The following is an 18750-nucleotide window of genomic DNA, read 5'->3' as shown; positions in this document are numbered from 1 at the left end:
GTGGCCCTGATCTACTGCAGGGTAATGTCACACCTATGTGACTTTTGGACACCTGGTTTCCATCTGTTTTCTTCGTGGATGATGCTAGTATCTTCAAAAAGCTGTTTTTACTATGGAATCTTTTGGAAATGTTTTTTTTAAAAAAATATTTTGGATATGGCAAAGATATCACAATGATATTTGGGGGGTTTTGTTTTTTCTTACTGTAGGGATTCAGTGCTTTTCTGTCTTCCAGGCAGGAACAGGAGAGTCACATATGGGCCAAATTCAGTTCACCATGTGGAGTGCATGGATGAAGGCTTTTCTGGCCCTCACTCTCCCTGATTCTGACCTCCTGAAAAAACATGGGATTCAATCAATTAATCTGGAGAAAGAAAATCCCATCAGGATTATGTGGGTGAAGATTGGGGAATGTGATTAGATACTGCTTACTGATTGGATACTAGTCAAAAGGTGGAGGTGGGGGCGTGGTCTGGGAGGTCCATAAAAGTTTCTGCGGAGCCAGAGGAGAAACACAAGAGTCCTGGAGCCCAAGGAGAACCATCACCACATGCTGAGGCTCGGATCACCCCGCACACCTGGACAGATCCCGTAAGTCCCACACCTCCCTGAGCACCACCGCATCAACTCCTCACCTGTTTGGATTCAGGAACAATTTTCTGTTTTTTTCTCAATTTAGGACTTAGGGTTTGCCTCCCAGTGTGGTTTTACGTTTATCCTGAACATTAAGATTTTCACTTTAGTTTATGTCTCTTTCAATTTTCATTCTTTCTTTCTTTTTTTTTTTTTTTTTTGTTCCAGGGATTGAACTCAGGGACACCCAATCATTGAGCCACACCCCAGCCCTATTACATATTTTATTTAGAGACAGGATATCTCACTAAATTGCTTAGCACCACTCTTCCTGAGGCTGGCTTTGCATGCATGATCCTCCTGTCTCAATCTCCGGAGCCCCTGAGATTATAGGCTTGTGCACGCATGTCCTGCATTAAAAAAAAAAAAATAAGATTACATGGACTGCATTCTTTTATCTATTTATTTGGCAGTGCTGGTGATTGAAACCAGGGCCTTGTGCATATGAGGCAAGAATATACCAACTGACCTAATCCGCAGACCACCATTTATTAATTTTTATGTGCTGCTGAGGATCAAACCCAGGGTTTTACATGTCCTAGGCAACTGCTCTTCCACTGAGCTCCAGCCCCACCCACTTTAAAATTATTTAAGTAGATTGCAATCCTGTTTCAATCTAATTGATTAGAATTCTATTTTCATTTTTTAAGGAAGATTTATTTATTTATTTGTATTTAATATTTAATTTTTAGATTTAGTTAGACATGATATCTTTATTTTTTTTTATTTTTATGTGGTGTTGAGGATCAAACCTAGTGCCCCAAGCATGCCAGGCGAGTGCACTACTGCTTGAGCCATATCCCCAGCCCTGGAATTCTATTTTCTGATAATAAAAATATTTACATTGTGCATCCTTAAAATTATACTTTTTGCTGTGCTTGGTAGCACATGCCTATAATCCCAGCAATTTAGGAGGTTGAGGAAGCAGGAGGGTTAGTGTTCAAAGCCAGCCACATCAACATCAGGTGCTAAACAACTCAGTGAGCCCCTGTCTCCAACTACATGCAAAATAGGGTTGAAGAAATGGCTCAGTAGATGAATGCCCTGAATTCAATCCCTAATACTATCCCTCCAAAACATGATACTTTATGGCCTATGTGTTTTGTAATTTTATAATTTGTTTAAACATATTAAACAAAAGCCTTAAAACCATATTATGTAACAATTCACAGATTCTGTTCTAATTCATTTTGTCTCTTCAACTCCCCATAATATGGCAGAATCTCACATGGGTAACACATATCCTTGTGACTCTGCTGTAATTTCCAATCTTTTATAATATGGATACATGCTTTATAATTGTATATTTAATTTTTTAAAATTATAAGTAACATCATCCATTTGAGGGCTAGTCCTTTCCCAGCCTTGGTAGTGGTTGAAACTGAGGAGCCTACTGCATTAGGTCACATGATACTCCACTTCCCATTTTATAAGGACAAAATGATAATCAAAGGCTTTACCCCATTACAGGTGATCTGAGCTCTTAGACTCCCCAGTATCCACTTCCCAGTGGCTGCACATGTATGAGATAGTGGCCTTTTTCCATGGACCATTTTTCAGGATCCTTCTTCTTTCAGACTCCCCAGGATGAGCATCCAGTCCCCACCCACACTGCTGGAGCTGACAGGGCGAAGCCTGCTGAGTGACAAGTCCAGGGCCATCCTGGATCTGGAGGACCTGCCCATAGAGCTCTTCCCACCACTCTTTGTGGAGGCATTTAGCAAGGGACACACTGAGGTCCTGAAGAAAATGGTGCAGGCCTGGCCCTTTACCTGCCTGCCCCTGGGGGCCCTGATGAGGAAGCCACAGCTGGAGATACTCTGAGTGGCACTGGATGGGCTGGACATGTTGCTTGCCCAGCAGGATCGCCCCAGGTGAGTGGGACCCAGGTGGCCTGGAAGCGCCCTGGGGACCAGGGAAGTGATGGCTGTGGGTGGGAAGACTGGGTGCTGAAGAGTGCCACCAGAGATGTTTTGGAGAGACCTTGCCCATGCTGAGCCCCATCTGGGAACATGTCCCAGATGTGAAGGGTGCTTGTGACAGCTGCAGTGACCCCTGAAGAGGGCTGAATCTGCCCCTCCCTCAGCTGCTACAGGTCGGGTCAGCAGCCTGTATTGGAGGGAAGTGGGTGGAGAAAAGCAAGACAGAATAAAGAGGTAGGGCAGGGGGCAGAGGCTGAGAGGTGACTGAAGGGGCCTCAGGGCTGAGACTCTGCTGTCCTCCCTATAGGAGGTGGAAACTGCAGGTGCTGGATTTTCGGAATGTTCGCCACAACTTCTAGAGGATGTGGTCAGGAGCCATGGTCGATGCCTGCTCACCAGATGCCATTAAGAAGAATCAAATGCTGAAACATGGTCCAGCAATGGCAGCTAAGCCACTCTTGAAGGTTTCATAAACTTGAACCTCACAAAAAGGCCCCTGGATGAATTCCTGACCCACTTGTTCCTGTGGGTCACACAGAGGGGACAGGATGCACCTGTGTTGCAATAGGCTGAAGATCCTTGCGAAACCCACTGGCCAAACCAGGAAGGTCCTAAGACTGCTGCAGCTGGACTGTGTCCAGAAGGTGGAAGTGCACTGCACCTGGGCGCCCTCCACCTTGGCTGCTTGTGCTTCTTTCTTGGGCCAGATGAGGAACCTGAGGAAGCTGCTTGTCTACCAGGTCCTCGTGCCTGCCCACACCTCCCCAGAGGAGCAGGACCAGCTGCTTGCCCAGCTCACCTTGCAGTTCCTCAGGATAGACTACCTGCAGAAGTTCTGTGTGGATGCTGTTCTCCTCAAGGGCCACCTTGAGCAGGTGCTGAGCTGAGTAAGGGGGGTGAGCATCCTCTGCAGACCAGTATCAGTAAATATGAAAGGGCACCTACTGTGTGCCAGCCACTGACACTCTCATGGTGAACAAGACACTGGAAGGTTAATAACCCATCATCTATTCCTATTGTATCCTGAAGCTCCATCTTCTAACCTGTGTTATAGCAAAGGGCTAAACCAGGGCCCATGGGAAGCATAACTCTGCTTAGAAGCCAGCTGGGGAGAACAGGAGCTAGTGAGTGTGGGTCAGGATCCTTTTCTGGGAGGCCTATCTAGCAACAGAGTTGCAAAGCAGGGTAGAGGAGAGGGCAGGGAAGGAGGGGAAGTCCCTACACCTGTACCCCCAACAGAGAAGCTCTGTGCTCTCCAGCTGGGAGCACAGAGATGCACCTCTAATGCCCATGTAAGGAAGGTTGTTCTGAGCTCCAGGTAGTGATTCAGCAGTCCAGGGTGAGGAGCAGGGATGGAGACCTTGCTGAGGGTGCAGGGTGCGAACACTGCGGGGGTTAACCCCAGTAGGTTTCTCACATCTTGCCTGGTTTGTCCTTCGTACATGACTCCCCTTGACCTCCTCTGACCAGAGATGTGGCTTTCTGCTTGTTATTGAGGATGGCGTTCTTAGAGATCGTGGATCCATCTGGTCACAAAATTGATGGTAAAAGGCTCAGACTGAAATGCAGTGACCTGAATGGGCAGATTCTGCAAAATGTCAACCATGTTCAGATGGCCATGGAGACATTGGGTTTAGGCCAATTCATTATCTCCCTTAGAAATCACTGCCAGTTTCTCCTTAGGCACCTGAAGACCCCCCTGGAGGCCTTCTCAATAACCAACTGCCCGCTCTCAGATTACCAGCTAGCTCAGACGCCTGGATCTAAGCGGCATCAAACTGTCAAATTTCAGTCCAGTGCCCCTCCAAATTTTTCTGGAGACTGTTGCAGCCACCCTGAAGAGCCTGAACTTGGAAGCCTGTGAGATGACAGACTCCCAGCTCCAAGCCATCCTGCCTGCCCTGAGCTGCTGCTGTCCTGTCAGTCCTGAGGGACCTGCTTCTTCACACTGCCAGGCTGAGTCAGTTGAGCATAGAAATCTACCCTGCCCCTCTGGAGAGCTATGATGCCCAGGATGCCATCTACCCAGGGAGATGTTCTCAACTCTGTGCTGAGCTCACAGCAATACTGAAGGACTTTAGGCAGCCAAAGGTCCTTGTGTTCTGCACTGTCTCATGTCCTCAATGTGGCAGCATGTTCCTCTACAACCAGGGCCTCATTCACTGTTCCTGTCCAACAGCTGCCTAGTTGAGTGTGTATAAAAAACTGTCTTCTGGGCAATTAGAGGTATAACCAGAATGTAGTATGATTGTGAAGGAAACTCAGAGCCCAGCATTTCAGACACTGCTTGAAATGTGGATTGAGAAAGGAAACTGAAGCAGGGGAACACATTGGAAGGGACCCCTTGAAGATAAGACCCTCTGTATACAGTCATATGTGTCTTAATAGGGTCATAACTAGGAACCTGGATTTCTAGAATGGGATTTAGGCTTCATGCACATATGAAGAAGCTATTTTGTTTCATGGATGGTCCATAAATCAATAGTCAGAAATGAATGGAATCTCAAGGTTAGTCTTCTCATGTCCTCTGTGATGGATTTACCTGGATTTCTAATTTAAACCTTGGAATTCTCCAGGTGCTTATGGAGAAAGATGGCCCTGGGTTCTTGGTGTTCAATGAGGTTCAGCCCCGGGAACTCAAGGTATCAAACTGAAATTTGGTCATTATATGTGGCGGCTACTCTGTGGTTTAAGGCATACAGGTGCCCGCAGCAGGCCTGGAACATTCTAAGTGGTCAGTGAAATTGGAAGAAAACCATTCCTCAGGGGACTTCAGTGCCAGACACTCAGCACTGGCCCCTCCTTGTGCGTCTCTGTGTAGACCCAGAAGCCTTGGGTCCTGGGCTTTAGCTGCACTGGCAACAGGCCAAAACCTCTGGTCCTCACCAAACCTTGCCTACCATCTTGCTGGGTAGACTTTACTCAATTAAACCAGCAATGTATACCAATAAAGGTATCCAGATTACCTTTCAGCAAAATAGTAGAATCATATACACAGATGACACTTGCAAACATTTCTACCTCAAACTGAATAAATTACAACCTCTGGTGAGGTGGGGGCTGCTCATGACTGACAGATCTTCCTCAAAAACTTCCAGTCTCTCCATACCCAAAGACAAAAGATGGCCTCTTTTAATCAGCAGGTGGTGAGAGGATGAGTAAGGATAGGGTAGCTCTGGGGAAATACATGACCCTGACTTGGTGCCTGGTCTGAGACCGTGATCCCCTAAGTGATAGCTCCTGCTGAGGACTCACGCTGGTGGGGTTCTACAGTGACCTTAGCTTTAGCTTCACATCTGAGGTGAAGGAAGTCACCCAATTTTTATTTGAGGTTCCCTAAAGCTGCCTGTGTGTGTTTTAATTTGAACCTGAAGGCTTCTCCACACATAGTGAATGGGAACCCAATTTGATGTGTAAGCAGATTGCAGCTCCCTCTAGGAACAGGTAGCAGAGTCCCAGCCAAGCACAGCCAGCCCATATGGCCCCCACACAGCGATCTTTGTGCTTCACCACTGTTTATGACACTTGCTTTCCTTGGGCTCTAAGTCTAGATTTCACGTGGGGCAGGTGGAAAGTTCAACAGCATTCATTCTGCGTTGCTGCTGGATTTAGGATCAAATAAAGGCAAGGAAGATCTGCAGTATGAGATTTGTCATCATTTGTTCTTTTAAGGATCTTCATGACCAAAAAGGGACTTGAAGATATTCTGGTGTGTCCAGACTCTTTGAATTGTATAAGGACTGCGAGGTCCATGTGTCCCCACACAGCTCTGGGGATAAAGCACCCAGACTGCTTTTTGAATTCCTCATCTTTTGACTCTAGGTTCATGTGTGCTGTGAGAGAGCACATGACTGTAGGATGCCATGACAAACAGGGCCGAGTGTTTTAGGATGGCCGGGTCTGAAGGGGACTGGGTTCCACTCCCTGGAGTGCTACTCAAAGGTGCACATTCCTTTGTGCATCTGCATCAAAAGAATCTAGATCCCCTTCTGGGAAACACTGGCCAGAGTCCCAGCCAAGCACAGCCAGCCCATATGGCCCCTGTATGGGGGCCAATTTCCCCTGTACAATCTAGGAACCCAGAACCCATGCTTTTCTACAGAAATGAGTGAACTTCATAAAAATTAACTGAGGGCCTGTGTACATAGCTCAGTGGTAGAGCACTTGCCTAGCATGTGGAAGGACCTGGGTTCCATCCCCAGGGCCACAAAAGTATGTGAACAAATAAGTGAATAAATAAATTCAATATTGATGTGACTCCAGGGTGGAGTTTTAATTTGAAGAAAATTGTCTATCTGTGAGGAGTACTTGAAAAGAAAGAACCATAACCCACATGAAAACAATCAAATGCATTCTTTAATTGGTATACACAGGTATGGAAAATTGATGTCCTTAAAGATTTTTTTCCAAAAACAAAAGAAAACCCAGGTCAGGGGTGAAGGGAAAGTGAGGAATGCTCCTCATCTTTTCTGGCCCCTTCTTGCATACAGTAGGATCCTTCTTTTGTAATACAGGAATGTTGTTCTGGCAAAGCCAATTCTGCCTCTTCTTTTTCTCCCACTCTGTCCCCTGGTGACTTGGTATTTTTACCACTCCCAAAAGCCTGCTGCCTCCTCTCAATTCTCTGCATAATTGACTGGACCCTATCAGGTGTCATTCTTATCACTTGATTGGTGGCTTACCTTGAGGGCATCCCATATCAAGTTCCTAACCTTCATTTAAAACAGTCCTCTCTGCCCCCTTATACAGTGAGACCCACAGGTCCTCTCAAGCTGTGTCTCTCCACAGTTGAAACCCCAATCTTCCCTTGGTCTCTGAGGACCACGAGGTCACTGCAGAACCATGAGTGCCAACATTCACTTTTTCATGTTTTTTAAGAGAGAGAGAGAAAGAGAGAGAGAGAATTTTTAAATATTTTTTAAAGAGATAGAGAAAGAATTTTTAAGTATTTATTTATTTAGTTTTAGTTTTCGGTGGACACAACCTCTTTATTTTATTTTTATGTGGTGCTGAGGATGGAACCCAGCGTCCCTTGCCAGCCAGGTGAGCATGCTACCACTTGAGCCATATTCCCAGCCCCCCCTTTTTTATTTTTGCCCTCCTCCCTCACTCTGCACTCACCTCCCAGTTTTGCTGCCACCAGGGATTACCATTCCAGTGTTCAGGAGACTTACAGCAACTTGCTCAAACCATAGTAGCCATACAATGCCAGCTTGATTCTTTAGCTGCTGTGGCTCTGCAGAATCCAAGGGGTCTTGATCTTTTCATGGCCAAGAAAGGTGGATTTGTCTGAACCTACAGGAGAAATGCTACTAACATGGCAATCAATCTGGTAAGTAAAGGACAAGATAAAACATCTCCAACAAGACCTTGAACAAAGGAACACACAGCTCTCCTCTGCTGAAGGAATACCAATCCCTCACCAAAACTGGGCCACCTGGGACAGTATTCCACCACCACTCAACCTCCATCATTTTCCCAATGATTGAAACATTGCCCCTTCCCAGCAGGAAGCAGTTTGAGAAGATTGACCTACATCACTCTTCCCTATGGAGCCCAACAAAAAACAAAAAAGTGGGAATATAAGGTCCTTGTTTAGCACCTCCATGGCCATCTTAACTGCCAGGTGCCATTTCAGGAAAAAACTTCACTTTCCCACCCAAGGGTGTTTCTGAGAAAGGTTCACCATCCCCTCATACCAACCTGATCCTTAACCACCAGCATTGGGACCCGCTCAGCTCTGATTTCCTGAGCTTCCCCCATAAAGGACCCAGAACTTAAGGCTGTTTTGCCCTCTCTTCATAGAGAGATGGCCTTTCCTTGTCAAGTCTGAAAAGTAAACTCCCTTATGGATCTCTGCCTGGTCTCCGTGTTTCACTTCTTACACTTCAATCTCTTCCATTAGGTTGTATTTCCTGAATTGAAAAAGACTAGAAACATGGTTCAGTGGTTAACTGTCCCTGGGTTCACCCCTGGTACAAAAGAAAAAAAAAAGAAAGAAAAAAGTTACTTGTGGCTGGGGATATGGCTTAAGTGGTTGCGCGTTCACCTGGCACAAGTGGGGTGCTGGGTTGGATCCTCAGCACCACATAAAAATAAAATAAATATGTTATGGTAACAAAAAACTAAAAACTAAATATTAAATATTCTCTCTCTCTCTCTCTCTCTCTCTCTCTCTCTCTCTCTTCTCTTTAAAAAAGTGACATGTTATCTTTTTCTGAATAAAATTTGGGGGTGGGTGTTTAAAAGAAAAAATGATTGTAGTGGACACAGTGGCACACACCTATAATTCCGCCAACTCAGAAGTTGAGGCAGGAGGATTGCAATTTAAGGACAGCTTGGACAAGTGAGTGAGACTTTGTCTCATAACAAAAAAATAAAGGACTGGGGATATGCTCAGTGATCAAACAAGCCTGCATTCAATCCCCAGTTCCTCCAAAAAGAGGGGGCTATGAATGTGTAACAAGGGATCGCTGGATGCTCTTTTACTATTGTTATGCTTTAGTTCTGGACACTCAAAAGAACACCAGAGACTGAGATCGATGTAAGCAGCAAAGAGGCATTTATTGCGAGCTATCTGGGTCCTCTCTGCACACAGCAACTGGCGACACCAAGAGGACCTGAGCCCAGGGTTTGAGCAGATTTATACACTCTTTGGGGAAGGCAGGGACTTCACATACATCATAGCACCTCTTAGCAAATCATCACACACCACGGGAAAATCATAAAACAAATCTAAAACATGATTAGCACATTCACTGGTGGGAACATGTTGGGTAGGGGTGATTGGTTAATACAAGAAGGGGATTCTTTTGAACTGATTGCTTTAAGCCATGAGAGGAGTACTGCTGAACTACATGGTTTCCCAACACTTTATCAACCACCATAAACTACTAGGAGGGTCATCTGGCATCCCAGGTATTTTCCCTGTCTCAGGCTGATTGGTAGTTGCTAGGGGGTTGCTATGGGTCCTCACCTAGCCTAACTGAGTCAGGGACACCTGGTGCCTCAGATCTCTCCTGTTATTTGTAGATAAACAACTTAGCAGGGTGGGTATGTGCCTAGAAGTGCTCTGTGGGTGTTTCCAAGGACAAGGGTCATGCCCCCTTCCTTGGACAGGCTTTGCTCTGAGGTAGAGGCTGGTTTTTCAAAAATAGAGTCACACCAGTTTCTCACTATATCCCCTGTGGCTTTGAAATTTACATATTTTCCCCAAAACCTTCTCCCTAACCTTCTCCTCCCTGAACTTCCTTTCCCTGATCTTCTCCTTCCAGGTTTCTCCTCCCTAATCTCATTTTCTCTGAAACATCTGTTTAAAAACAACCTGTTCCTGCTGCTGGGCAAAATCACAGCCTTTGGGACAGGAGTCCCCTGTGTTCCTCCTTTGCTAGCAAAGTAATAAACATTCTTTTTCTTTTTTCTGAAAACTGTGTCCTGTTATTGGATTGACACTGGGGAGACCGACCTTTTACTAACCCTTGTATAGTGCCCCTGGGTTCAATCTTCAATACTAAAAATAAATAAATAATCAGTCAAGCAAGCAGGATGAGCATATCTATCTCTTATCTCTCCGTCATTGGCGATTATTCTTTTATAGTCCCCATGCTTACCTTCCTGGCTTTAAAGGGTTTTAAACACTTTCCTACAACCACAAGCACTCCAAACTGTGCCATCAGTTTCAGACAACTCAAGGAAACCAACTCTGGTTGTGTCCTTGCTGAGGATGTCTATCAGCCATGAACTCCTGTGCACTTACAGGTGGAGCTAATGGTGAAAGCTTCCCATCAAAATGACACCACTCCATGTCAAACTCTGACAAAACAGGGCTGAGGGAGGTGCTAGGAAGAGGGCATCTTGAACTACCCAAGTAGCTGGGATTACAGGGGCAGGTCACCAAACCTGGTACTACACAATATTTTTAATAGACTGGACTCTTCTGATCTATTTCTTTCCCTGGATTTCACTCCACAGTGGCACACTGTCATGTGTACAAGATACACATGAAAATTGAGCCTCATCTCAGAATTAGATTTTCCATCTCTTATTTCCAAATGCTCTCAAATACTATATGTGGCTTTTAGCATTGCTTCCATTTAAACTGAGCATGGTGGTACCTGTCTATAATCCAGCTATTCAAGAGGCTGAGCAGGACGATCATGAGTTTGAGGCTAGTCTGGAAAACTTAGTGATATCCTGTCTCAAAATAAAATATGGCTGGGAGCCAAATGTTGTGCCAAGTATCTGTAATCCCAGTGGCTTGAGAGGCTGTGGCAGAAGGATAGTGAGTTCAAAGCCAGACTCAGCAACTTACCATGGCCCTAAGCAGCTTAGTGAGAATCTGTCTCAATAAAAAATAAAAAGAGCCAGGGATGTGGCTCAGTGCTTAAGCACACCTGAGTTCAATGCCCAGTATGAAGAAAGAAGGAGATAAAGAAGGGAGAAGAGAAAGGGTGGCAAAAAGACAATAAGGAGGAGGAGGAAGAGAAGAAGGGAAAGAAAAATAAACCAGCTAAGGGCAAGTGGACAACCCAGACCTGAGGCAGAGTCCACCCATGAGCTGACCATTCCCTCTACTGAGCTCTAGAACCCAGCAGTGGAAAATTGCTTGGGAGAGGTGGGACACACTGGAACATGCCTGCCCCCTAGTGGTTCATATACAGGTGGCTCTGGCTTCAGATTTCAGTTTTCTGTGTTTGGTGCTCACTCTGGAGAGCAGTCTTGAAAATTAATTCAAAACTAGATCTCCCCCACCCCAGAAAGTTATTTTTTGTTTGTTTATTTTTGTTATTAGACACAGTGGCAGGGGAAGAAGCACTGTTGATGCACCTAGGTAGTGTCCAGATGCTTGGAGAGCTTGAACTTGAATGCAATCTGATGTTGGCCTTCGAGTCTTTTAGGGCTCACTTGAGGTCTGTGTCAGCTAGATATGAAGGTGCTGGCCCCAAGGCCTTGGTTTTTGCACCTGAGATATGGGGTATCTTGGAGGTCGCTGGGTAGATAAAACTGGAAACTGGATCCTAGTTGCTGGTGAATCCAGCTTTCCTGCTGGGTTTTGCTTTTCCTGGACTAGAGATCCCCTTACTCCTGCTGAAGGTAGAGCCTGGCCTCATGTCCTCTCTGAGAACCAAGGGCCTCAACTCCTCATCTGCCTGTATGGCCAGTCTTGCTACCCTTGTCACTACAGAAAAATCCCTGACTCAAGAGAAGCTTTACTCCTCTGTGTAGTGCCAATCATCAACCTCCAGTCAAGTTGCCCAGGGTGCCAAGCTTCCCAAGGTCACTCAAGTGCAAGCTAGTCTTTCCCACCTGGTGCTACTGAGTCCTCTGATAGTTTCCAAATAGAGACAATAAATAGTCTAGTTAATTCATTCTGTTGGTCCTCTCAACAGCCTTCTGGAAATGAAAATGACCTCAGGCCATGTTCCAACATTATGCAAGCATGCCAACTGCCTCTTGGCAAGCTTGGCCCTGGGGGCACCCCTCCAGGCCCAACTCCCTGCTCTCCCTAGTTCAAGGTGATGAATTGCCATTACTCCAGATAAAACCAGTCTTGTCAGAGGACCTTAGCAGGCAAGAATCCAGTCTCTATAATCCACTGAGGGTAGAAGCTATAAGCTCTTTGAGAGTTTGGGGAGAAGTGTACATGGGTCAAAGGCATGTGTCCCAATCATGGTTTGGATATGAGGGAGGTGTCCTTTAAAAGCTGCTGTATTAAGAAGTGTTACTCACCCCAGATCACCGAGAAAGCCCAGAGGCCCCGTTAAGTCACCAACACTCCCCCCCACCCCCACGGCAACTTCAGTGTTTAGTAGGGGAAGATTCACAGCCTCTACCTGCCTGGGCAGAGGATTTAGTAGCTTATAGGTGCTTTCTATGGCCCAGCCCCTTGGCGAGATGCCTTGGTCCCCTAAACTTTAGCATGCCTGAAAATCCACCAAGGAAATTGTTCAACAAAGATTCCTGGGTCCCACTCTCCCAGGCTCCGGGTAGGAGACCAAGAATTCACGTCTCCAGCAGCTCCTAGGTGCTGGGATCTGTCAGCATTGATCGCTCCTCCGATGGCACTGCCCTGTCTGCTCCTGGGGCCCCACTTCCTTCCAGGTTAGGGGCCATTAGCAAAACGCAAGGCAGGAGTCGCCTCATCACAAGCTCTTTTTGTGTGTTGAGATTTCTGGAACAAGACCTTAGAAGAACCCTGGATCCCTCGGACTAGGACAGCATGGAAAAAGCTGGAGAAGCTGGCATGGTGGGGGAGGGGTCAGAGCAAACCGGGTGGAAAGCCAGGAAGTGCCCTTCTGTCCATATGGGGAAGCTGTATGTCCTTGCAGGAGGCACAGACTTCCTCAGCTGCCCCAGAAAGCCACCTCTGACTTCAGAATTCCCAGGTCTGCAGGAAGAGCTGGTGGGGAACCCAAGAGCATACCACAGAGAGCACCCTTGGGAGGAAAGCTACCTGCAAGGACTGGCATCTGCTCCCACGGTGCTTTGGGTGTTCCCCTCAAGTCCTTGCTCACTGTGCTCCATTAGAAAAAAATTACATAAAATTTACTTACAATTTTAGGGGCCATTAGCAAAAAGCAAACATTTTGGAGTCAGAAGTCCTGGTTGCCCTCCCCTTGCCTCCATGAGGTTGGGAGTAACCCCATAGGAAATGGTGGAAAGGCTGTGAGCCTTCTCCGAGTCTGTTTCTTCATGGTTGATGGGTCAGTGCTGCACAGGGCTGTTGATGTGGATCAATGATAGAATATGTGCACACAGTAGCCCCAGCACACCAGCCGCTGTTAAGTAGCCTCCAGCCAAAAGAAAATGCTTGAAATAATTTAGGCTCCCCCACCCCCACCATGGAATTCTCTTCCTTCTTGCTTGTTTTTATGGAGCCAAACCTGGCCTTCCTAGACCATCTTCCTGCACAATGTCTCTGGTACAATATTGGCACATCCACATGATTCTTTAAGTAAATGGATAGAAACTTGAGAATTAAAGGGTTGAAGTCTTTGGTTTTCTATTGTCAACAATTTCCGAGGTGGCATATCCCAGTAAAGCAGCCCCTCTCCTGTATCCTCAGGGGACACTTTAAGACCCCAGTGGATGCTTGAAACCACAGATAGTAGCAACCCTGTGTTCTTTCCTGCACATACATACCCATGAGGAAGTGTGATTCATACATTAGTCACTGTAAGAAAACAACAATAACCAAAAATAGAACAATTTATTATAGTATATAAGTATGTAAAAATACACTGTAATAAAAGTTTTTTTAAAAAAAAAAAACAGCTGCTGTATGAATACAAGAGGAGAAATAATCAAGTCATGAGAGCTGTAATCTAATCAGTGGATTAAACCACCCAATGGATTAATTAGTCATTTTCCAAGCACACTCAAGTATTTTCCAAGTATATTCTGAAAATTAGCATTTCTCCCTCATATTTAACAATACAAATAAAATCAGAACAGAACCATGATATTGTCAACCACACATAAGAAAACTAACAACTAGACATTGGTTCAAAGGAAATTCTAGAGGCAAATAGAATTTCTCTTTATAAGATAAATTATACTTTTCTGTATGGGATAGATAGTGATGAACCCAGCCTGATTCCATCTTAAGATTGACAACCATCTAGTCACAAAGCCATGAAAAGTTCATTTCTTTTTTACTATAAATTATTGTAATTTCTAAACTTGTTTGCAATTCCTGCCTGTGCATTGAACCCACTCATGCCTGGCCTTCCCTGAACAGATAACAACCATCTCTGAAACCTCAGTAGCACCTTGTAAATTCTAATATTGTGATTTAAATTTACTCCCTACTTTGAAATATCATGCCCTGTAGATTATTAACCTAATATCCTCCTTTGTATTATACTTGTCAAAATACTGTTAGCTGTAAGTTCTCAAGACATCCCCTTTGCAACTTTTTGAGCTATAAAACCTTGTTCCTGGAGTGCTGGGGGGCTGGTCTTTAGCTTATGTTGGGAGAGACAGCCGCTGATCAGTCTCATCATGTACAAAAACACAAGCTTGCTTTAATTTAATTGAAAATTGGAGTTGGTGGTCTTTTCTTTGCATCAGGGTTCAAAATAGATGCTTAGGGTATATTTTTAGAGGAACTCAATTATGCTTAATTGGAGAAGACATATGGGGTTTACTTTATCAAATTCATAGAAATTTTTTTGTTTGTATCTAACTTAAACTACACATTCCTCCTGTCAATGTGCAGAGGCAGATGTGGTAAAGGACTGTGACATCATACCACCACCAAGGGTTGGATAATGGGATTTACTTTGACCCTTTCTCTCCTAAATGTTGTTGTATGACAACAACAACAACAAAAAATTAAAATAAAATTTTCCACCTAAGTGGGTCGAGCCCAGTAGCTCATCCTATCTCCTACCTGAAAAGGCCAGAGATGCCTCTTAAAAAGCTGGTGACATCCCTAACTGAAGGTCCTACATAAATTGACCTCTGATTAGTCTGTCATGTGTTCCCAAGCCCAATGACTTTGTGCTTCAGAGAAATGTGGCCCTGTACTACACTCCAGGATGCTTGTGGCCCTAGATAATTGTCTCAAAGCAACGTATGTAACCTTCCCAAGGAAAGTGGGTCCATGAGACCAATACTAGGGACAGATAGACCCAGGATTGCATCCATTGCTGTTTATTGGAGAGTTAAGGACAAAAGCATGTCTCAGGCAACAGCAAGATGCTGGACTTCCACTGGAATGATACCTGGATATTCTCAAAAACAATAATGTGTCTGACACATCAGTGGATATTAAGAAACAGGTCAGGCCAGGCCTGGTGGGGACACGCCTGTAATCCCAGCATCTGAGGAAGCTGAGGTGGGAGGATGGCAAGTTCAAGGTCAGCCTGGGAACTCAGAAAGATCCTCAGCAACTTAGCAAAATCCTGTCTTAAAATGAAAAATAAAAAGTAAATGTGGGTAAAACATCCTTGGATTACATCCTCAGTACAAAAGAAATGGCGAAAAAAAAGTAAAAGACTGGGTATCAGAGACTGGGACATGTTTCTGTGATTGTTAACAATTTTGTTGCCTCCAGGACTTGGGATGTGTGTCAGGATCAACTGGTGGGTAAAATGGTGGTTATGACTGAGATGGCTCTGGTCACATCAAGCTGTATCCCTAAGCACAATTTCATGTATTAGAAAGCTTCATGTATTAGAAAGATAAACCTCATTGTGGTGATTTTAGGAGGCAGAATCTCCTGGGAGGTCGTTGGGTGTGTGTTCTTAGAAAGGAATGGCTCTCTTGGGATGCTGTGTCAGTCCTCCTGAGAGCTCTTTAGAAGCCTAAGCCTGAGCCTGAGCCCCGGGTTGTGCTCTGGCTTCCTCCCACAGGCCAAACCAACAGGGCTGCCTGATTTTGGCCTTGCTCTTTCAGAACTGTGGGATAAATAAATCTGTTTAGAAAAATAAACTGAGCCTGTCTCAGGTATTTTATAACAGTAACAGAAAATGGATTAATGCACCTATGACCAGAAAAGGCTCAGGATTTCATTCTTTTGTAAGTGAAATTATACCTCATGTACGAATCTCTAAATTGGAAAGAAAATCACTTATTAATATTTTAGCAATTGTTATAAAAAGTTTGAACACTTTGAATTGTCTACTAGCAGTGCAATCTGAGAGGAATTGGGACTCAGGAGGACTCCAGAGACGTGATCTCTTTGACCTGCTGTTCATCAGGAAGTCACTTGTGCCCTAACTAGTAAAAAATGACATTTCTGATAAAAATCTAAATGTTTTTAAAAAAGAATTTAGAGCCCTTTATAAAAGAGCACACTCTACATCACTGACATATTCAGCTGGACAAATCTGGGGTCCCTGGAAGCTTCCTCCAGAGGAATTTCACAGTCCAAGGCTACCATTCATCTTATAGGTATGGTCCTTGCCCCCTGGTGCAATGTAGTCTCTCAAGGGTTTTAAATGCTCTATGGCCAGGTACCAAGATGCACACCTATAATCCCAGAAACTTGGGAGGCTGAGGCAGGAGGATCAAAATTTCCACGACAGCCTGGGTAACATACTGAGATCCTCTCTCATTAAAAAAGAAAACTTTTTCAGGATGCAGCTCAGTAGTAAAATGCTTCAGGTTCAATCCCCAGTACCAACAAACACACACACACACACACACACACACACACACACACACACACACAGTCCAGCAGCCATGTGCGTGCCAATGATTGCCATCAAATTTACACAACTCAAGGAAGCCAACACTAACCATGGCTTAGAATATTCCATGACCACAGTGTCTCTGCTGATGCTGCTACCATGAAAGTCTGCAAATCAAAATGAATTCATTTGTACCAAAACCTGACAAAAGTGGAGGCCAGGGGACCAGGCAGGAGAAGGTCCTTAAGCTTGATAGTTTGATCAAAGCAACTTTCAGGAGGACTCTGCCAAAACCACCACCTTATACAAAAGAAATGCTTCCAAACCCCTGACTTTCCAAACAAGATCATAAGATTTTATCTTTGGTTCTCAAGAGATTAATAAAACTCAGAATGGGACCCAAAATTCCAAGGAACTCCAGAAGAGACTTTCTTCTACACTCCAGCTGAGACTATTATGGTTCATTCTCAAGCACATTTTGAAATTGGTGGGCAAATGATACCAAAGATAATTAAAAATTGTGATGGCTTTCATGTGAATGTTCCAGATGAACAGCTGACAAAGAGCTGCACTCTAAGAAGTGCATTTCAAGACAGGTGAAATGGGCCATGCCTGTAATTCCAGCTTCCCAGGAGGCTGAGGCAGGAGGATGGTAAGATTCAGATGAGACTTGGCAATTTGTCAAGCCTGTTTCAAAATAAAACCAAAATGACTCGGCACATGGCTTAGTGGTAGTGTGCCCCTGGTTCAATGCTCAGTACTGGGGGGAGGTAATATTTTATGCTTCAGATTAGGTTTTATTTGGGGGGTGGGGTGGGGGCACAAACTTGGGATTAAACTCAGGGGCATACTCGACCACTGAGCCCTATCCCCAGTCCTATTTTGTATTTTCATTAGAGACAAGGTCTCACTGAGTTGCTTAGTCCCTTGCTTTTGCTGAGGCTGGCTTTGAACCTTCAGTCTCTGGAGTTTTGCCTTGGTTTTAACAAGGTCTCTGATTACTTGAAACAAATGAAAGGTTAGTCATCTCAGATAAAAGTTGAAGTACTATTTCCTATGATATAACTTTCTGTATTAGCTTTCAAAATCTTTCATCACTCTGGCTAAATGACTTATCTTTTATAATGATCTAAGACCCTACTTTCACTAAGTGCTTTAAACCTTTTGAGATTTTTCACTAACTTCTCTAGGATCAAATTCTACATTGTCACTTGACCTTGAGCTAACATTGAGATATTATGGAGGGCTCCAGAAATTCTCAAGGGATTTCTAGAAGAGAGACATTAACCCAACTAGCCTAATTTGATATGATGGGAAACCCTGTCAAATATGACATAATTTTTTCAAGTTATATTTATTTGGCTGTTTATTAATATTTGTTTCAAAATTGCACTAAATTCATTTAAAAAACTAACATGTTATCAGACATAATTCTGGACACTATATTAAAACAACCAAATCACCTTGTTAATAGCTGATTATAGCATATTACCAACAGATTTTTAACCATGGCTCTTCTAAGTGTTTATCTTATAAGTTACCATTTGGAATTTTTCCTAAAAGTAACTACAATCAGATTCATGGAAAGAACAAACAAACAACCTCTAACAACTATACTTGAACACAGGTTTTGGATTTATAGGTTTATTTATTTATTTATGGTGCTATGGATCAAACCCAGGGCCTTGTACATGCTAGGCAAATGCTGAACCTTTTAAAACTTTTAATTTGAAATGGGGTTTGATGGTCTACACTTGTTATCCCATCTACTTAGGAGGCTAAGGCCAGAAGACCTCAAATTTGAGGCCAGTCTCAGCAATTTAGCAAGAACCTGTCTTAAAATAAAAAAAATAATAATAAAAATTAAATAGGCTGGCAGTGTAGCTCAGTGGTACAGTGCCTTTGGGTTCAATCCTCGGTACCAAAACTACATAAATGATTAATTAAATTAATTGAAATGAAATGAAAAGGGCTGGGGATGTAGCCCAGTGGTACAACTCCCCTAGGTTCCATCCCTAGTGCCAAAGAAAAATAAAAATATAGTCGGTACCTACATA

Source organism: Ictidomys tridecemlineatus, chromosome 8 (genome assembly GCF_052094955.1).
Source record: "Ictidomys tridecemlineatus isolate mIctTri1 chromosome 8, mIctTri1.hap1, whole genome shotgun sequence".
NCBI classification, from domain to species: Eukaryota; Metazoa; Chordata; class Mammalia; order Rodentia; family Sciuridae; genus Ictidomys; species Ictidomys tridecemlineatus.
Note: the sequence above shows the minus strand (reverse complement) of the source record.